This window comes from Triturus cristatus, chromosome 4_2 (assembly GCF_964204655.1).
Source record: "Triturus cristatus chromosome 4_2, aTriCri1.1, whole genome shotgun sequence".
Classification (NCBI taxonomy): Eukaryota; Metazoa; Chordata; class Amphibia; order Caudata; family Salamandridae; genus Triturus; species Triturus cristatus.
This window is the reverse complement of record NC_140586.1, coordinates 989,365,845-989,387,600: the sequence shown is the minus strand read 5'-3', so window position 1 is coordinate 989,387,600 and position 21,756 is coordinate 989,365,845. Positions and strand designations below refer to the sequence as shown.

The 21,756-nt window shown below is 50.0% G+C and overlaps 1 pseudogene across 1 annotated transcript in view; it reads left to right on the top strand.

The window, feature by feature from the left end:
* LOC146839235 (uncharacterized) overlaps positions 1-21,756 on the top strand; it is a 310,687-nt pseudogene that overhangs the window by 197,905 nt on the left and 91,026 nt on the right. Inside the window, exon 6 of the transcript XR_014960814.1 lies at positions 17,147-17,236. The product of XR_014960814.1 is annotated as an uncharacterized LOC146839235 (transcript). The remainder of the gene's footprint in view (positions 1-17,146; positions 17,237-21,756) is intronic.

Here is a 21,756-nt window from a genome sequence, read left to right as displayed (position 1 = left end):
GGCGAAAACTGCAACTAAATGTGACGTTAGCGAGAGAAAAGTGACGAAAGGGCAAATAGCGGCAAAGAAAATCATGTTAGTCAGCCCAATGTCACTTTTCAGTCTCTAGCGGGAAAATAGCCTATAAATACACCTCTAATTAAAACAAGCATTGGCATAGCCAATAGGTCTCGCTTTTGGGACCTTATAAGTATTTAGTTATGCAGCTCCATATCCTTGGTGCAACAACATCAACTGTAGCGTGGCTAAACACTTATAAGGTCACAAGCTGCATAACTAAATACTTCTAAGGTCCCAAAAGCGAGACCTATTGGCTATGCCAATGCTTGTTTTAATTGCCAAAGATCTGATGTCATTGCCAGTGATAATCTTTATGGCCTTTCTAAGCTGCCACGTGCACCAGCGGTGACCGCTGCCGTCACACCTCGCTTGGATTAGGGCAGTGACCTTTACTTGGAATCTTCCCACCGTCGGCAGCGCCAGCCACAGCTGCTCACAGCGCTGCTGCTGCCATTAGATATCTGGAAGTTGGACCTATTTCTCGCCAACTGCATGATCTAACTTTGCTGCCTGTGAAGCAGCGCTTGGAATTCAAGCTAATGAACGCAGCTCATCGATACTGCTGCAAAAGGTCTTCACGGAGGCTGCAGGCTTGCCTCCCAGCTCTGGGATCAGTTTACAAAATATTCTGAAGGGTTTGTGCAAAATCGGACACTAAAAACCTGCAACACTGTTCACTGGGATAACTAAAGGTAATTTAACAGTCAGAGCTTAAGATGTCACATCTCGGCTGCGCTCCGTAGAACATGCCCTGAAGGGCATTCAAAGGCAACCTCGAACCGCTGATCTTGTACGAGGCTGAAACCTCAGATGCTGATGACTGACGGGCTGTATGCAAACTGCAAAATGGTTATGAAATCTTCTCTCAACCAAGAGTTGATGCTAGGTGCAGAGCCCTCGATGCGTTGCTAGAATCATTTTAACGCCGGGGTTCAAGTTAGAGGTGCTGATGCAAGAAGCATCAACCAGCAGTACAGTGTGACTGAGACATTGTTTGGTTTTAGGAAGAAAGCGCTACGACTGCCAGCGCTGTGTTATTTGGGGAAAATTGTATCTGTTCCCGGTTCAAAAGGTTTGGTTATAGCTTTTTGTGGGAGCCGGCCTCGTGGCGTGGTCCTGGTTCCCTGCGCTAAGCCGCACGAGGTCCCATGCACCTCGGGGCTCCTCCATTTTGGATTATACGTCACTCCATGTGACCACCTGCGTGACCCTGCTCTACCCTGCCTCGGTCCCAGCGAGGCCCGACATCGAGACGCCAACCCCTGGCCCGGGGGATACCACGTGAGCCCTTCCCACTCCCGGCGGAGGGCAGTATCGATGGGACCCCCAACCGTCCTTCCACACCTAGGTGCGATCGCCCCACAGCTCTCTGGGGCCTGGCGCCTCTCCTGCTGGGCGTCTGGCCGCTCCCTACTCGGCCTCTCCGCCCCCTCCGGGCGCAAGGGTCCGGACATCAAAGGGCTCCAGTCCTATATCTGGGGCGACCCGACAACAGGACAGCAGTTGTATCCTGGAGTCAAGAGCCCTGCTGATCGGATCGCGGCTGACCCTACGGAAGAAGACTCACCCTGAACCCACCCTCTGAGCCCTGCTGACGACGTCGCGGCTCCACCGTGCTTAAAGACCTTCACGAACCTTTGGGGCCCTGCTGACGCTGTCGCAGCCCGACCTTGTTGAACATTACCATCAGAGCCCAGCTGACCTCGTCGCGGCTCGACCGAAGCGGACCTACCACCGGAGCCCTGCTGACTGTGTCGCGGCTCGACCTAAGCGGAACTACCACCCGAGCCCTGCAGACGCCGTCGCGGCTCCCCACGTCCGAGCCGCTCTGAGACCAGCACTCAAGGTCTGGTGCAGAGCCCTCCCATACCTGGTTGGTACTAAGACTGTCCCGCTACCCTATCCCTCTAACAGACATTGAGACTCTTATAGGATCCCTCGATCCCACTGTAAATATTGAACGTATTACTGCTGATAAAGAACCAAGTCACGCAACTGATATTGAGTCCTGTGTGGTGGTATTACTGGGCCTAGTACGATCATAGGAGAAAGACCTCCCCGAGGGGGCTTCTCAGCGGCGCTCGGCTATAACTTTGCGGTAGGAAGGTGCCCCGGAATAGTCCCCCCGACTACCCGGTGGTCCTCCCTCCAACACTTTTGCTTCAGCGGCACAGTCCACTTAGCGCAATGCATGCACGTATGCTCAACAAAGGAGAAAATGCATTAGTTGCCCTTCTTAACAACGGGGTGAACCGCCAAAGGCTGTGAAGAACTGTAAATGAAAGGTAGGACTCATCACACGGTTAAACTTGGTAAAACACAATGTTGCAGACCAGCGAAGATTCAGAAGTCAGTTGTAAATGCTGCAAACGGGTGAAATCTGCAGCAGGTACTTGGACCAATGAGCTGTGTAGTACAACCTGTGCAAACACAACAGGCCCACAACAATTACAGATTATACAAGCATAGGTGTCGCGTTTGGGCTGTCACTGCAGATTTATTAGTTTTGCCAATGCTTTTTTATCAATTCTAGTCCAAATTGGCAAAAGGAACGAAAATGCTGTTTGTTGATGACGTGTGCTAAAGGCAAAAGAAAAAGTGGTTACCTGAGTGGGAGCACTGGAAAATACAAGTCCCTGAATCAAAATGATGGCAAGGAGGCGGTGCTAAGGGAAAGGAAAAAACTCAAAGGATGAAGACAGAGTGGAATGAGAGACATGCAAATGAGGCACAAGGAAACCAGACGATAGGCTGGCCCAAAGCCCACTGTAACCATAGTATCGCCCATGATAGGTCAGACAAGGAACAGCTAAATGCAATCTGTAGGTGAGACCTGAAAATGCACATGAAAACATCGAACAACCAGCAAGGGCAATAGGTCCACCTTATTATTAGGGGTGGGCGGAATTTGCGAAATCCACTTTCGCAAATTATCGCGAACATTTTTAAAATTATCGCAAACACGCGGTAATATCGCGAAGATGCGGAAGTTTTTTTCCTGCATGTTCGCGAGATTTTCTGCATGGTTGCGGCTCGCCAACTTACCCATGTGGTTGCTCGCGGGGGCGCGGCCATCTTGTTTTCAGTTGTCTCGCGGTGCATGATCGCGAGAAGAAAGACGTGATCGCGCGACGCATGACGTCACTGCGGGCGCGAACTGTCCCGAGACAGCGCAAATGGTTAAAAACAATACAACATCTCATGGAGAACGCGACCGGATCAAGAAAACTTGTCGGCGAACGCAGGGATTCAGGTAAGGCGATCGCGCGCGCGCGAGAATGTATTAATTTACAGCGCGAGCAAGAACCAAATTATCGCAAAGCTGCGCAATGCGGAAATTTTGACATTTTCGCGCTTTCCGCGGAACGCGAAAATGTCAAATTATCGCAATTTCCGCGAACGGAACAAAATTTTAGCCCAGGCTTACTTATTATTAGGAAAAATTATACGCACTGATAGGCGAGTTGGAAGTCTATTTGTATGGGGGTGTGCTGCTGGGCGAGTGACTATGGGACCATGCCATAGAAGGAAAAAAAAAAAGGGATAAGTGTAAACAGTGCACCTCAAAGGAACAAGACGGCAAAAGTGAAAGCAGGGGTGCGCGCGCGACGACAAACACACGAGTTATGGGCGCGCAGTTGCGGAAAAAGTGAAAGCTCCAGATGGCGCCTCGGGCGCTGAAAACTGTCGGCAGCACTTTTAAAAGCCCTAACTAAATGTCTCGCAGAGCAGCGCATGTGCTTGTTCCGGCGAGACTTAAAAAAAAAAGAAAAACAATTGAATGCAACATGGAGCAGCCTGGGCCAAGTTCAGCACAGGTCAACAACCCTCCCCAAACCCCCCAACAGCCAGGAAGACAGTGAGACCCACAGGGGAAGAGGAAATGCAGAATCACGGCCTCATTTATGCAAAGAGGCGCATTGCTGGGGAAAACCAGTGATGCAGCACTTTGCCTAGAGCCGTCCTTGCGACACCCTGGCAACTGGTGCCTGTAAGCGAGGACAGTCTCCGGGGCCCGAAGGCCTTGCTGGGCCTGCATCTGAGACCTGAAGTGGGAGGTGACAGCGCTGTGGAGTCACTGTGACCTGACGGCGGAGGCGGGCTGCATGGGGCCAAAGGCTGTTGGCTGTAGCGGTAGACATTGAGGTGTAGACGATTGTCCTTACCTTGGTGGCAAATTCTGGCAGGTCGCATGGACACATTGCTAGACCGCCTGGCACCCCATGGAGCTGTGATCGATAGAGGCGCTCCTGCTCACTGACGTAGGGAGGTCTGAATTGCATAATACGTGCCACCACTACACCGGGGTGCAGGGAGGAGATTGCCAATGGTGGGCTGCACCTCTCTGCATCACAGGCCGGAGGATGTGCTACCCAGACGCTGTGGAGGGCAAGGCCCCTGAGATTTGCCGAAGTTGTGCGGTGGGAGCACTGAAACTTCACGCCTGCGGGGGCCTTGTTGCATCACCTGCATCGGGAGGTACCCCAGTGGAATTGGTGGCGACTGCTGTACCCAGGCTTGTGAAATCTCACATGGCTGAGGCTCCTGCTGGCTGAGTCACAGATTTGGAGCGAGTGCAGTGCATTGAGCCCCGGTGTCCATGTCTAGGTGAGGAGAAGGTGGGACACGGAGCGGAGGAGGCCTGGGAGTTGACTCCGGCCCAGGTCTAGTGCCTGTGGGTGGTGCACACCGTGCCCTGAGCACCGCACAAGACTTGTGGGGGTCCTTACTAACTGGCTCTAGTTGCTGATATCGGCCGTTGGTGGCAGCGGGTGCCAGGGGCACTGGGGTTGTTTCAGGCCCAGGCCCAGGCCCTTGAGCGTGCAGCTTGATCTGGTGTCACTCACTGGGGCACTTGGTAACACTGGATCTGGTCGTCACTGTTAGATGGGAGGAGGCAGGCTTGTGGTGCTGCCTTTCCTTACACCCTGGTAGTGAGCTCTTGGGTGTACGGGGGATTTCCATCAGTGCTGCTCGAACGAAGATTACTGGCCAGCATACACCTGACTGGAGGAGAGGAGCTGGCTGGCCACACTGCACTGCACCGCATGTCATACATAGTGCCTGGGCATCTGGCAAAATGAAGGCCCGTCTGCAGACAAGGCCGGTGTCGACATTTGGCCGCTCCTCCATGTCGGTAAACCGAGCAGCTGGGGATCGCTGGCCGCCAGGGCAGGTGACAGTGGATAGCCCGGACTACAAACTAGACTCCGTGCTCGCAGCGGGTATCTCCTTCAAAACAACGGGCACTTCCTTTGAGGGTTGCATCGACAAAATCACAGTTGACCTCATCCAGGAGTGCACAGATTATCCCAAACTGACTTACAGGGTACATGACAATGAGCAAGAACTGGCCAAAGTCCCCTCGAGTACCCTGAGCGCAGCTTTAGAGGTGCAGCAGCTAATGGCACATGTGAAGTCACTGGCAAAATCAGCGGAGGATGTGGAGGGCCCCTCCCAGCATAACAACGGGAGTGTGTTGGGTTTGCCTGAGGGAGCAGAAGGGGCCAATGCAGTGCCGTTTACTGAGACATGGTTATCTGACCTACCGTCAGAAGGTGCAGTCTCCCCATTCTTTGTTGTGGAGCAGGCCCATCAAGTCCCGGTTAGCCGCTCACTGCTGGGGACAGGGCCTAGACCCTTTCTCTTTCTCCTCCTACAGGGATCGTGACACTGTCCTGAGGGAGGTACGCAAGCTGGGGGAGGTTAAAGTGGATAACACCACAGTTATTTTCTTCTCTGACTACACCGCTGGGGTGCAGAGGCGGAGGGGCTCACCTCTAGTGATTAAGCAGTGTCTCTGAGAGTTGGGCATCAAATACTCCTTCCTCTACCCGTAACGGCTGCGAGTGATCTCAGATGTTGACACACACATTATTTACGCCACTGAACAGGTCTGGACATGGCTGGAATCAACTGGTCACCAGGTGCTGCAGACAGGGAGTGAAGGGTCTGCGCAGCAAGCTGTCATTCGTGGAGCCAGTCATACTGAGAGGTGTAGGGGGAGCAGGCGTCCCCGCCACAACTACAAGCCACCCCCAATCTGAAGCAGGTTATACAAGAGAGGCGGAAGGCTCTGCATGCTGCGGCAACGATGTGCAGTCACACTTAGAGACAGGATCCAGACACTTCGCCTGAAGTTCCGCCAGCGACGTGGGCTCCACTGCGACGTGGTCATCAGGTGCGGAGTCTGTGCAGCTCCTAGATGTGACTCCACAGATGGGAGATAAACTCATTTAATCTTAACAGGTTGTGTGTCTCTCCTTCCACGGTTACTGACAGCTCCGGAGAGTCTCAGGCTTTCGGCGGTCCCTGGTCTCCAGCTTCCTGTTGCTGAAGTTCCGGGCCACTGAGGTCAGTACTTAGAGGGGATCAGGTCCATTCATCACCCAAAGGGAATCAAAGTGTTGTTCAGGTGAGTGATGCATGTCAGGGGTGGTGGTGGTGGTCTCCTTGGTGCTCTGAGCTGCAATGGCAGGAGGTCCATGGCATCGTTGACCTTGCCAAGGATGAATTGTTGGAGTTCTTCCATTATCCAAAGGCCTCATTTATGAGGCCCTAGCGGCACTTTTGTAATACTGTGACGTCACATGTTTGATGTTCTGGTTGCGCAATGTGCACAGCATGTTTACAAGGCCACGCAAAGCCACTTTACATGGCTTTTCATGGACTTGTAAATGTGTGCCTCTTTCATGCATTAAATAGTGTGAAGCGGGCATTCCATGGGTGTTGCTGTGGGTATCACCATTACAACCAATGGAATCGGAAGCTTTCCCAGGTTTACAAGAAACCGTAAACCTTCAGAATGCGTCAGAATCTAATACCACCCCAAGGGTGACGTTTGGCGCTACAAGGATAAATGTTTTCATTTCTCCTCTTTTTCCACTTTATCTATGTGTGCAGCATTCCAGAGCACACAGAGAACAAGGGAATACCCTGGATTTAAAGATTTTGTGCAGGTAGGTGTCCCTTCCTGCACAACATCAATCAACTCCACAACACAGTCACCCTTGCACCATGGTGCACAGGTGCCTATGTTGGCGTATGGCAGCCATTGTGCATCAACATATGGGAAAGATACAGGGGGGCTTATTCATGAGCTCCTTCAGACAGTTTAACTCTGCCAGTGCATCATTTTCTTGACGAACTTGCAGCGTGAATTTTTCACCATGTTGCGCCGTATTTACAAAGTGACGCATCTAGGCATATGCGTGACCTTGTAGAGCCCTGTGTCACATTATACCTGCGTCCGGTATGATGTATGCAGATTGGGCGTTACCAAACAACAAAGCCTTGTAGGAGTGTCACAGTGAAATATATCAGATTTCACTGCGACAATGCTCGGACGCCACTGCATCAAAACCTTACACCTGCCTCATGGCAGGCGTAATGGTGGCACATTGCCATAGGGATAGGCTGGCCCCATGTATTGCTAAAGTTGCCACATGCTTGCGACACAACTGCAGCAATGCATGACTTTAGCGCTAACAGATACATCAGGATTCCAGACGTATCTGTTATTGATTGCAACATGGAGCGCCGTACAGTAAATACGGCGTAGCCATGATGTCACAAGGAGGGCGCATTGAAAAGTGTCCAATCACTGATTGTGAGAAAGTGCCATCTTTCTGCATGGTTGCCCCCGCTTTTTGCTGAACTGCTGATGTACTTTGACGGAGTGTGTCCTGGGCTCCTGCCAATCAGGTACCCGGGGCCTATGTTCCTTCCCTAAAACTGCACTGAAGACCAAATTCAATTGGCACTCTCTGACCACGGGTCAGTCCCTGGTAAATGGTACCACAGGTGCCCAGGGCACTGTGACCAGGGAAGGCCTCTAAGGGCCACAGTACTTATTGTGCCACCCTTAGAGGCCCTGTACCTTAACACTCACACACTGTCTTTGCAGGCTGTGTGTTTTGGTGCAGAACAAAATGAAGAATCGACATGGCACACGTCTCTGTATGCCATGCCTACAACACACTGCTCTGGCATAGATGAGCGGGCACCCCTCTAGCTGGGTGCACTATACCAGTGGTGAGGGTACAGGTGCATGATCCCTGTACCCCTACAGTGTCTAATCCAATTCTTAGACAATGTAAGTGCAGTAATGCCATTAAGAGTATATGGTGCTAAGAGTTTGTCACTAAGAACTCCACAGTACCTTTTTTAGTGAAAACTGAGAAGTTTGGTATCAAACCTCTCAGCACATTAAACACACACTGATGCCAGTGTGAGATTTAATGAAAAATGCACATAGAGGGTATCTCAGAGATGTCCCCTGAAAAATGAACGAACACTAGTGTCCAGCCTGAGTGGCTGCTCCCCAGCTGACACCACCAGATATGTTTCTGGACCCCTGGGTCGAGAGCCTGCTGCTCTCGGGGGTCTGAAACAATGCACATCCTGGGACGAGGTGCCAAGCCTCCTCCACCAGGATGGGAAGGGTCCACGAAGGGGGAGCTTTAAAGTCTTGCCACCTTTGTGAGCTACCCTAGGCGTCTGCTGCTTCCAGCAACAGGCCCCCACTGGTTCTGATCCCCACTTTAGGAGGGAGAACCGGTTGGAAAACCAAGTGAGGAAGCGAGGTGTGCCCACCTCTGCCAACTCCACCCCTCAGGTGGGGGAGGTGAGGTGAGGTGAAGCACAACTCTCATTACCCGCCATCTTGCAGATGGGGGAACCCAGCTAACCCAAGTGAGGCATATGCCCCCTCCCACTGGAGGGTGGCATAATAGGGGGTGTACCCACCCCAAAGGAAGGGACCCATTGGTCCCAACCTTTTACTTACCTGAAACACCCCTAAATCTAGTATTTAGGGACACCCATGAACCTTTCCTCCTTAGACAAGCAACGACCAAGAAGAAAAGAAGACTAAGGACCGAGGAGGACGCCCACTGACTTGGCCCCAGCCCTACCGGCCTGTCCCCACCTCGAACCTGCAGAAGCGAAACCCCGGTGTGTCCTGCAGCCAGCAGCCTCAAGAACCCCGAGGACCTGCCCTGCCTTCCAAACCCAAGACTTTGTCTCCTGTGAACACCGTATTTGTTCAACCACAGACTTCAGCTCCGGCAAAATCTGAGAGTCTGCACCACTCTGCTACCGTCGCCCACGGCCTGAGTTCGAGTGACCCAACACCACGAGCAGGTTTCCCTGCGATTCTGATTCGGGATATGGTGATCTCTGACTTGCCTCCAATTTCCCAGTGAAGCCTGCAGCCTATTTCTGGAGGATCCCCTGACTGCGACAGGAGCTGGTAAGAGATGCCTAAAGACACCCCTGCACTCGAAGCCGAACGGCCTTGGGTGGCCCAACCGACGGTGTCCCAGCATCCCCAGGCATCCCAACTTACCTCTCCAGCCGGTGGCCACCTCCAGAAGATTTTCGTCCCCCAGCCTGCAGTCTTTGTTGAAACCAGAGAATCCCCATTGAAACCAACAGGGTACCCGATGTCAAAACAGCACTCTGCACCCAGCAGCCCCTGTGCCGCTGCGGGTGCACTTTTTGTGCTAAACAGGACCCCCTCTTGCCCCGAGCTCTGCTCCCACAGCCCAGTGGCCTGCTCGTGAGCCACCAACCTGAGGCCCCTATCCCCCGTTGGATAACACTGGGCCTCAGCACTCTGCACCCGGCCGCCCTAGTGCCGCTGAGGGTGCAACAGGAGTGCATCCTTCACCCTGGGGGAACCCTTGTTCTAACCCCAAAGACCAATTACTTACCTGGTAACCGTTAACTTCATTTCTCTCCATAAGAACCTATTGACTATTTTTCTCTGAAGAATGTTTTAAGTGTGGAGTTGATTTGAATGGAAACCTGAAAAAGTACAATTGTGCAAAACTGATTTTACTTACCTTTTCTGTAGGAAATGTCCCAGTGTGATATCTAGGCTTATCACACGGAGTAGAAAAAGTGATCTAAAAAGTAATCTGAAAGTAACTAACAAGTAATCAGTACAGTGATTTCAATACATTGACTTAACTGTATTTCAAACAGCTGCATTTGAACTTGCATTCACTTGTAAAAACTGCAAAATATTTTGCAAAGCCTTTATTTCACTTACCTGAGCCTGGCTTGGCTTGGTTCTTGAAATAAAATAAGTTAATACTATTTTTGATACAAATTGGTCTGAGTTTAGTCTTTGAGTGATTGATATCATTTGCTGATTTTTTTTTTGTAGTTTTTTTATTGCTTTTAGAGTTTTATACAGCACGAACTAGACCCGAGGCATCGGGTATCAGAGCACTTTATATGAGCACCAGTTTCGTTACAGAAGGACACATTCATTTTGTGAGGCACAGGGAGCTTAAGTGATTTGCCCAGAATCACAGGTTGTTGACTGTTGTTGCTGAGACTCAAACCCGGTTCCCTAGCTTGTGTACAACAAATGCTTAACAATACCCTCTGATACAGCCTTTCTGCTCACCCATAGTACCACAAATAAAGAGTAAGGTGCTATCTGCTCTTACCTCTGCCTACCTTTGGGGTTCCACTGGACTCTGTGCGCACTATACCTCACTGTGGTATGGTATATTCAGAGCCAGCTCCCTACACTGATTTATCGCAGTCTTGCAACACTTTTCATGAATGGGGCCCAAGAATGCCCCCTATGTTATTGATGGTGCGCATTCCTGACCTACTGTTGTGGCGCAGCGCAGCGCAGCGCAGCAACATTCCTTGCAGCGCTGTCCAGCACCCAGACATCTTATATGTGGGCCCAAGTGTTTGCACCAATTTTAAGACCAGCTATCTTCTGTCCTTAAAAAACTGCCCCTAATTGGACTTAGTGGCAGTTCATAGGGTTTATCGACATACTGAGAGTTCCTTGTAAATGTTGCGTTGTGTGTTTAGCAGCAGTTTTTTATAGGAACGTCTACCTCTCATCTCATTTTCGTTAAGTCCTGCTAACAGAAGTGGTGACCTTGAAAATTCACGTTTAGGCTGGAAAATTGCCACTAACTGGAGTTAACGGGAACTTGTAAATACAGCGATAAAAAAGCTGCGGTAATGTCAAAAGATGTACGCTACGGCAGCATTAAGTCCTTGTAAATATACCCCATAGTTCAGTTGTCACAGCTCCCGTGGATGTATCGGAGTGCAGATGTGTCTTGGCACAGACATATAGGCGCAGTTGTCACTTCTTCCATGGATGTATCTGAGTGCATACATGTGTCTGGGAACAGACATGTGGGTGCAGTTGTCACTTCCATGAATGTATATGAGGGCAGACATATATCCAGGCAAAGGCATGCGATATACTTGCCCCCACTGAGCTCCTCTTACCTAAAGAATTCTCTTTGATACACCTTAGCTTTACATTTTCATGACAAAATCTGACACAATGTAGCATTCAGATCCATCACTTGCAAAAAAAGCAGTGAAATGTCTAATGTATATAGAAAGCCAAAGTCAGCATCCCTCTGACAGCATCCCTCTGTCAGCATGCTTCTGTCAGCACTCTCACCATCCTTCTGTCCGAATTCTTCTGTAAGCACTGTCAGCATCCCTCTGTCAGCTTCCTACTGTAAGCATGCTTCTGTAAGCACTGTCAGCATCCTCCTGTCAGCATCCCTCTGTCAGCATCCTACTTTAAGCATCCTTCTGTCAGCACTGTCAGCATGCTTCTGTCAGCACCCCTCTGTCAGCATCCTACTGTAAGCATGCTTCTTTAAGCACTGTCAGCATCCCTCCGTCAGCTTCCTACTGTAAGCATGCTTCTGTAAGCACTGTCAGCATCCTTCTGTCACCATCCTTCTGTCAGCATCCTTCTGTCAGCATCCTATTGTAACCATGCTTCTGTAAGCACTGTAAGCATCCTACTGTCCGCATCCTTCTGTAAGCACTGTCAGCATCGTACTGTAAGCATGCTCTGTGAGCACTGTAAGCATCCTACTGTCCGCATCCTTCTATAAGCACTGTCAGCATCCTTCTGTCAGCATCCCTCTGTCAGCATCCTTCCACCCCCCTAGATCTGGCTTCTCTGGAAACTGTAGCCCGGAAAGTCAAATCTGGCTCCCCCAACGACCCAGACCCACCAGACATTATAATGTCGGCATCTCAGGTCACCCTACCCATCATAATGGACCTCCTGAATGCCTCCATCTCCTCCGGCACGGTCCCTCCTGGATGGAAACGGGCCATGGTTAAAGCACTGCTGAAGAAACCCAGTTTGGACCCATTAGACTTCAGCAACTATCGGCCAATCTCCCTGCTTCCCTGGCTGAGCAAGGTGTTGGAGAAATACATCAACAGCCTTCTGGTCACCTTCCTAGAAACCAACCAACTGCTAGACCCCACCCAGACAGGCTTCCGACCCAAGCACGGAACCGAGACCGCCCTCCTCAAGGTCACCGAGGAATCCAGAAAAATCTTGGACCAAGGAGGATCAGTGGCAGTGATCCTCCTTGACCTCAGTGCGGCCTTTGACACGGTCAGCCATGACATCCTGCTGAACCGTCTGTCTAATGTTGGCGTCAAGCACCAGGCTTGGCTATGGTTCGAGTCCTTCCTGAAAGACAGATCCTTTCAGGTATTCGACGGTGATTCAGTATCTACCAGCAGACCTTTAAGGTGCGGGGTCCCACAAGGCTCCTCTTTAAGCCCGGCGCTATTTAACATTTATATGAGGCCACTGGCTGAGGTTGTTCGTCCGTATGGAGTTAAGATCATCTCCTATGCGGACGACACCCAGCTGGTGGTCTCACTGGCACATGAGGCCAACATTCCCATGAGCGGGGGACTCTGTAAATGCCTTGAGGAAGTAAAGAGCTGGATGTCCTCCTCATCACTCAAGCTAAACGGGGACAAGACGGAGCTGATGCTTCTAGGTCCCGGGAATCCTAGCTCCTTCAACTCCCTGTGGCCATCCTGTCTGGGCACCCCCCCAACACCCAAGGACAACATCAGGAGTCTTGGGGTGTGGCTCGATAAATCCCTGTCATTCGACACACAAGCTACCAAACTTTCCGCCACCTGTTTTGGCCTTCTTAAAATGCTCAAAAAAATTCTTCATCTTTTACCCATGGAGGCAAAACAAGTGGCCATCCAGGGTCTGATCCAGTCCCGCCTGGACTTCAATAACGTCCTATACCTCGCTGCACCGGACTACACACTGCGGAGACTTCAAACAGTGCAGAACTGTGCAGCTCGGACACTGCTCCAGCTCCCACGCCGACAATCCGTCAGAGCTAGTCTGACCAGTCTACACTGGCTGCCAGTCCGCCAAAGAATCCACTTCAACGCCTTGTGTATTGCCCACCTGGCTTTCTAAGACAAAGGCCCAATCATCACCCGCGACCTAATCTCTCACTACCATCCAAGCAGAAACCTACGGTCAAACCAGACTTTTCTGGCCACCGCACCCAGAATAAAAAGAGCCAGAGCAGACGGTAGGACCTTCACCCATAACGCCTCCAAGCTATGGAACGCCCTTCCTCTTCATCTGAGAGCCAATTCTAACCTTACCTCATTCCGGAAACAGCTCAAGACTCTTCTTTTCAACTCCCCACAATAATTCTGGTAACTATCTCCGCCTCTGTCTATACATCTGTCGGTCCCTCAGCGCTTGGACGCCCCCGGGCATCAATCGCGCTTAATAAATCCACATACAAATACAAATACAATCCTACTGTACGCATCCTTCTGTAAGCACTGTCAGCATCCTTCTGTCAGCATCCCTCTGTCAGCATCCTACTGTAAACATGCTTCTTTAATCACTGTCAGCATCCTTCTGTCAGCATCCCTCTGTCAGCATCCTACTATAAGCATGCTTCTTTAAGCACTGACAGCATCCTTCTGTCAGCATCCCTCTGTCAGCATCCTACTGTCCGCATCCTTCTGTAAGCACTGTCAGCATCCTTCTGTCAGCATCCCTCTGTCAGCATCCTACTGTAAGAATGTTTCTTTAAGCACTGTCAGCATCCTACTGTCCGCATCCTTCTGTAAGCACTGTCAGCATCCTTCCGTCAGCATCCCTCTGTCAGCATCCTACTGTAAGCATGCTTCTTTAAGCACTGTCAGCATCCCTCTTTCAGCATCCTACTGTAAGCATCCTTCTGTCGGCACTGTCAGCATCCTTCTGTCAGCACTGTCAGCATCCCTCTGTTAGCTTCCTACTGTAAGCATGCTTCTGTAAGCACTGTCAGCATCCTTTTGTCAGCATACTTCTGTCAGCATTCCTCTGTCAGCATCCTACTGTAAGCATGCTTCTGTACGCACTGTCAGCATCCTTCTGTCAGCACTGTCAGCATCCCTCTGTCAACATCCTACTGTAAGCATGCTCTGGCAGCACTGTCGGCATCCTTCTGTCAGAATGCTTCTGTCAGCACTGTCAGCATCCGTCTGTAAGCATCCTTCTGTCAGCACTGTCAGCATCCCTCTGTCAGCATCCCACTGTCAGCATCCTTCTATCAGCATCCCTCTGTCAGCATCCCTCTGTCAGCATCCTACTGTCAGCATGCTTCTGTCAGCATCCTTCTGTCAGCATCCTACTGTAAGCATGCTCTGTAAGCACTATCAGCATCCTCCTGTCAGCATCCTACTGTAAGCATGCTTCTGTAAGCACTGTCAGCATCCTTCTGTCAGCACTGTCAGCATCCCTCTGTTAGCTTCCTACTGTAGGCATGCTTCTGTAAGCACTGTCAGCATCCTTTTGTCAGCATCCTTCTGTCAGCATCCCTCTGTCAGCATCCTACTGTAAGCATGCTTCTGTAAGCACTGTCAGCATCCTTCTGTCAGCACTGTCAGCATCCCTCTGTCAGCATCCTACTGTAAGAATGTTCTGGAAGCACTGTCGGCATCCTTTTGTCAGAATCCTTCTGTCAGCACTGTCAGCATCCGCCTGTAAGCATCCTTCTGTCAGCACTGTCAGCATCCCTCTGTCAGCATCCCACTGTCAGCATCCTTCTGTCAGCATCCCTCTGTCAGCATCCCTCTGTCAGCATCCTACTGTCAGCATGCTTCTGTCAGCATCCTTCTGTCAGCATCCTACTGTAAGCATGCTCTGTAAGCACTATCAGCATCCTCCTGTCAGCATCCTACTGCAAGCATGCTTCTGTAAGCACTGTCAGCATCCTTCTGTCAGCATCCTTCTGTCAGCATCCTACTGTAAGCATGCTTCTGTAAGCACTGTCAGTATTCTTCTGTAAGCACTGTAAGCATCCTTCTGTTAGCATCCTTCTGTCAGCACTGTCAGCATGCTTCTGTCAGCATCCCTCTGTCAGCATCCCTCTGTCAGCATGCTTCTTTAAGCACTGTCAGCATCCTACTGTAAGCATGCTCTGTAAGCACTGTCAGCATCCTTCTGTCAGCATCCCTCTGTCAGCATCCTACTGTAAGCATGCTTCTGTAAGCACTGTCAGCATCCTACTGTCAGCACTGTCAGCATGCTTCTGTCAGCATCCCTCTGTCAGAATCCTACTGTAAGCATACTTCTTTAAGCACTGTCAGCATCCTACTGTAAGCATGCTCTGTCAGCAGCCTTCTGTCAGCACTGTCAGCATCCTTCTATCACCATCCTTCTGTCAGCATCCCTCTGTCAGCACTGTCAGCATGCTTCTGTCAGCATACCTCTGTCAACATCCTACTGTAAGCATGCTTCTGTAAGCAGTGTCAGCATCCTTCTGTCACCTTCCTTCTGTCAGCATCCTTCTGTCAGCACAATCAGCAAGCTACTGTCAGCATCCCTCTGTCAGCATCCTACTGTAAGCATTCTTCTGTAAGCACTGTCAGCATCCTTCTGTCAGCATCCTTCTGTCAGCATCCTTCTGTCATCATCCTTCTGTCAGCACTGTCAACATGCTTCTGTCAGCATCCCTCTGTCAGCATCCTACTGTAAGCATGCTTCTGTAATCACTATTAGCATCCTTCTGTCAGCATCCCACTGTCAGCATCCTACAGTAAGCATGCTTCTGTAAGCACTGTTAGCATCTTTCTGTCAGCATCCCTCTGTCAGCATCCTACTGTAAGCATGCTCTGTAAGTACTGTCAGCATCCTTCTGTCAGCATCCGTCTGTCAGCACTGTCAGCATCCTTCTGTCAGCATCCTATGGTAAGCATGCTCTGTAAGCACTGTCAGCATCCTTCTGTCAGCACTGTCAGCATCCTTCTGTCAGCATCCTCCTGTCAGCACTGTCAGCATGCTTCTGTCAGCATCCCTCTTTCAGCATCCTACTGTAAGCATGCTTCTGTAAGCACTGTCAGCATCCTTCTGTCAGCATGCTTCTGTCAGCATCCCTCTGTCAGCATCCTACTGTAAGCATGCTCTGTAAGCACTGTCAGCATCCTTCTGTCAGCATCCTTTTGAAAGCATGCTTCTGCAAGTACTGTCAGCATCCTTCTGTCAGCACTGTCAGCATGCTTCTCTCAGCATCCTTCTGTCAGCATCTTACTGTAAGCATGCTTTTTTAAGCACTGTCAGCATTCTTCTGTCAGCATCCCTCTTTCAACATCCTACTGTAAGCATGCTTCTGTAAGCACTGTCAGCATCCTTCTGTCAGCATACTTCTGTCAGCATCTCTCTGTCAGCTTCTTACTGTAAGCATGCTTCTGTAAGCACTGTCAGCATCCCTCTGTCAGCATCCTACTGTAAGCATCCTTCTATCAGCATTGTCAGCATGCTTCTGTCAGCATCCCTGTCAGTATCCTACTGTAAGCATGCTTCTTTAAGCACTCTCAGCATCCTTCAGTCAGCATCCCTCTTTCAGCATCCTACTGTAAGCATGCTTCTGTAAGGACTGTCAGCATCCTTCTGTCAGCATCCTTCTGTCAGCACTATCAGCATCCCTCTGTCAGCTTCCTACTGTAAGCATGCTTCTGTAAGCACTGTCAGCATCCTTCTGTCAGCATCCCTCTGTCAGCATTCTACTGTAAGCATGCCTCTGTAAGCACTGTCAGCATCCTTCTGTCAGCATCCTACTGTAAGCATGCTTCTGTAAGCACTGTAAGCATCCTACTGTCCCCATCCTTCTATAAACACTGTCAGCATCCTACTGTGAACATCTATTTCGTAAGTCTGTGTCAGGTATAATTTGATGTTCACCATCTCACAAATAAAAGGTTTTTACAATAAACCAACTATTTTTGTTTACTGCAGGATTTCAGTCTCACAATAGTGAGGAAGAAACACGTGTATGGGATTATCAGTGTCCAGAAAGAGGAGAAAGCTGCTCCTGGGTCACTTCCGGTAAGCACTAAACCTCTCAGATGTAATGACTGGAAATGAAGCATGAACAGAAACAAATCTAAGATGAGGTACTCGTGCAAACTTTCCTTCACTCCGGGTTTCAAGGTTCTCATTTGAAATCACTCACACAAATTGCAAACTATTCCTGGCTGAATGTAGTTCCCAGGGAAAAACCTACAAAATGCAGTCTATAAATTACGTCACAAAGATCTAGTTTTCCTAGAATATTTAGGACAAATCCTTTTAGGGAACTTGCAGAATGATGGAAAAGGGGCAGGCAAGTGATATGTGACAGGAAGTGAGCACGGAGAGAGGAAGCAGGGGGCAGGGCCATTTCGCCAAGAGGAGGAGGTTGTGCTCTATACTCTCGCTGGCCTAGGTTCAAACCTCGGCTTACCCACTTCCCCAAGTTGTGTGATACTCCGCACATCAGATTATCTCCCTCTGGCTCTATTCTCTGACCTGCCAAAAAATCAAGAGTATTAAGACATGTGTCCCATAGCTTGATGTCAGTGATATGGGCTGTGCTTACAGTAGGGCTGGTGTTGAGTCAGTGACTATTTTCCATTGCATAAGAAACCTCAAACCTGCTCGACCTCCTAGGGATTCACAATTGTCATCTGGTGGTACCAGAGTTAAAGCCAGAATTAGGCAAATGAGAAAGTGAGAAACGCTCAGCAAAAAAACAAGGCTTAAAAGAATATCGCAGTGGGAAGCCTGGGGTCCAGATAGAATAAAATGCAGAACAGGTCGATGAACTCCTGCCACAGCAAGCATTAACCTGCGGACCGGGTCAGAGCTGGAAAGTGGGAAGTGATTCAGGAGTTCCCCAGAGCCCCTTGCACCCTCACTACGATGCTGAACCCAAGCTCTTCTTCAGCAGAGATGATCTCTCATTGATGCCCCACAGTCGAAGTTAAACAAGTCACAATGCAAGAGACACATTGTGAGTCCATTGAGTCAATGTGTGCATGATGGTGTCAAAACTGATGTGAAAGAGATGTGGTCAGGTCCGGTTTCAGATGGCACAGGCTGGCCCGCTCCTGGCCTGGATGCATCCGCACAGCATATTTTTTTTATATGTACCAATTTATCATACAAAACAAAGCATGGCTCCCCACCTGTTTATATGTGGAAACAATAGAGAGTGCTCAGTGTTATGATGGAACAGTCCCTGTTCTGAGGGTTCTGCCTGAGTGAACCATCTGTATGAATGTTTTATTGAGACAAAAGGTTGATGCTCCTGGACCTGGTGAGTCACAGGCCCAGACACAGTGTGCTTGGAAGAGAGCAGAGGATGCGTCCCCAGATTAAGAGAGTTATTCCCTACAGCACCTTACTGATAAGCCTGTTGCTATTGGTTGTTGCTATGATGTCACCTTAATGCCGCACTTCAGAAAATGTGGCTGGATAAGGTAGCGCCTTCTTATGGCACGTCACTGCGGACGTCACTGATCGGGCCCCAGCACTTAAACTGTGTGTAGAGTCTTCGCTAGAGCTCTGTGTATCTGTTACTCTGTGAGTAGAGCCTTGACTAGAGCTCTGTGTATCTGTTACTCTGTGAGTATAGCCTTGACTAGAGCTCTGTGCATCCGTTACTCTGTGAGTAAAGCCTTGACTAGAGCTCTGTGCATCCGTTGCTCGGTGAGTATAGCCTTGACTAGAGCTCTGTGCATCCGTTACTCGGTGAGTAAAGCCTTGACTAGAGCTCTGTGCATCCGTTACTCTGTGAGTAAAGCCTTGACTAGAGCTCTGTGCATCCGTTACTCGGTGAGTAGAGCCTTGACTAGAGCTCTGTGCATCCGTTACTCTGTGAGTAAAGCCTTGACTAGAGCTCTGTGCATCCGTTACTCGGTGAGTAAAGCCTTGACTAGAGCTCTGTGCATCCGTTACTCTGTGAGTAAAGCCTTGACTAGAGCTCTGTGCATCCGTTGCTCGGTGAGTAAAGCCTTGACTAGAGCTCTGTGCATCCGTTACTCTGTGAGTAGAGCCTTGACTAGAGCTCTGTGCATCCGTTACTCGGTGAGTAAAGCCTTGACTAGAGCTCTGTGCATCCGTTACTCGGTGAGTAAAGCCTTGACTAGAGCTCTGTGCATCCGTTACTCGGTGAGTAAAGCCTTGACTAGAGCTCTGTGCATCCGTTCCTCGGTGAGTAAAGCCTTGACTAGAGCTCTGTGCATCCGTTACTCGGTGAGTAAAGCCTTGACTAGAGCTCTGTGCATCCGTTCCTCGGTGAGTAAAGCCTTGACTAGAGCTCTGTGCATCCGTTACTCGGTGAGTAAAGCCTTGACTAGAGCTCTGTGCATCCGTTCCTCGGTGAGTAAAGCCTTGACTAGAGCTCTGTGCATCCGTTACTCGGTGAGTAAAGCCTTGACTAGAGCTCTGTGCATCCGTTCCTCTGTGAGTAAAGCCTTGACTAGAGCTCTGTGCATCCGTTGCTCGGTGAGTAAAGCCTTGACTAGAGCTCTGTGCATCCGTTACTCGGTGAGTAAAGCCTTGACTAGAGCTCTGTGCATCCGTTACACGGTGAGTAAAGCCTTGGCTAGAGCTCTGTGTATCTGTTACTCGGTGAGTAAAGCCTTGACTAGAGCTCTGTGCATCTGTTACTCGGTGAGTAAAGCCTTGACTAGAGCTCTGTGCATCCGTTACTCGGTGAGTAAAGCCTTGACTAGAGCTCTGTGCATCCGTTACTCGGTGAGTAAAGCCTTGACTAGAGCTCTGTGCATCCGTTACTCTGTGAGTATAGCCTTGACTAGAGCTCTGTGCATCCGTTGCTCTGTGAGTAAAGCCTTGACTAGAGATCTGTGCATCCGTTGCTCGGTGAGTAAAGCCTTGACTAGAGCTCTGTGCATCCGTTACTCTGTGAGTAGAGCCTTGACTAGAGCTCTGTGCATCTGTTACTCGGTGAGTAAAGCCTTGACTAGAGCTCTGTGCATCCGTTACTCGGTGAGTAAAGCCTTGACTAGAGCTCTGTGCATCCGTTACTCGGTGAGTAAAGCCTTGACTAGAGCTCTGTGCATCCGTTGCTCGGTGAGTAAAGCCTTGACTAGAGCTCTGTGCATCCGTTCCTCGGTGAGTAAAGCCTTGACTAGTGCTCTGTGCATCCGTTACTCGGTGAGTAAAGCCTTGACTAGAGCTCTGTGCATCCTTTACTCGGTGAGTAAAGCCTTGACTAGAGCTCTGTGCATCCGTTACTCGGTGAGTAAAGCCTTGACTAGAGCTCTGTGCATCCGTTACTCGGTGAGTAAAGCCTTGACTAGAGCTCTGTGTATCTGTTACTCGGTGAGTAAAGCCTTGACTAGAGCTCTGTGCATCCGTTACTCGGTGAGTAAAGCCTTGACTAGAGCTCTGTGCATCCGTTACTCGGTGAGTAAAGCCTTGACTAGAGCTCTGTGCATCCGTTACTCGGTGAGTAAAGCCTTGACTAGAGCTCTGTGCATCCGTTACTCTGTGAGTATAGCCTTGACTAGAGCTCTGTGCATCCGTTGCTCTGTGAGTAAAGCCTTGACTAGAGATCTGTGCATCCGTTGCTCGGTGAGTAAAGCCTTGACTAGAGCTCTGTGCATCCGTTACTCTGTGAGTAGAGCCTTGACTAGAGCTCTGTGCATCCGTTACTCGGTGAGTAAAGCCTTGACTAGAGCTCTGTGCATCCGTTACTCGGTGAGTAAAGCCTTGACTAGAGCTCTGTGCATCCGTTACTCGGTGAGTAAAGCCTTGACTAGAGCTCTGTGCATCCGTTACTCGGTGAGTAAAGCCTTGACTAGAGCTCTGTGCATCCGTTGCTCGGTGAGTAAAGCCTTGACTAGAGCTCTGTGCATCCGTTGCTCTGTGAGTAAAGCCTTGACTAGTGCTCTGTGCATCCGTTACTCGGTGAGTAAAGCCTTGACTAGAGCTCTGTGCATCCGTTACTCGGTGAGTAAAGCCTTGACTAGAGCTCTGTGCATCCGTTACTCGGTGAGTAAAGCCTTGACTAGAGCTCTGTGCATCCGTTACTCGGTGAGTAAAGCCTTGACTAGTGCTCTGTGCATCCGTTACTCGGTGAGTAAAGCCTTGACTAGAGCTCTGTGCATCCGTTACTCGGTGAGTAAAGCCTTGACTAGAGCTCTGTGCATCCGTTACTCGGTGAGTAAAGCCTTGACTAGTGCTCTGTGCATCCGTTACTCGGTGAGTAAAGCCTTGACTAGAGCTCTGTGCATCCGTTACTCGGTGAGTAAAGCCTTGACTAGAGCTCTGTGCATCCGTTACTCTGTGAGTAGAGCCTTGACTAGAGCTCTGTGCATCCGTTACTCGGTGAGTAAAGCCTTGACTAGAGCTCTGTGCATCCGTTACTCGGTGAGTAAAGCCTTAACTAGAGCTCTGTGCATCCGTTACTCGGTAAGTAAAGCCTTGACTAGAGCTCTGTGCATCCGTTACTCGGTGAGTAAAGCCTTGACTAGAGCTCTGTGCATCCGTTGCTCGGTGAGTAAAGCCTTGACTAGAGCTCTGTGCATCCTTTCCTCGGTGAGTAAAGCCTTGACTAG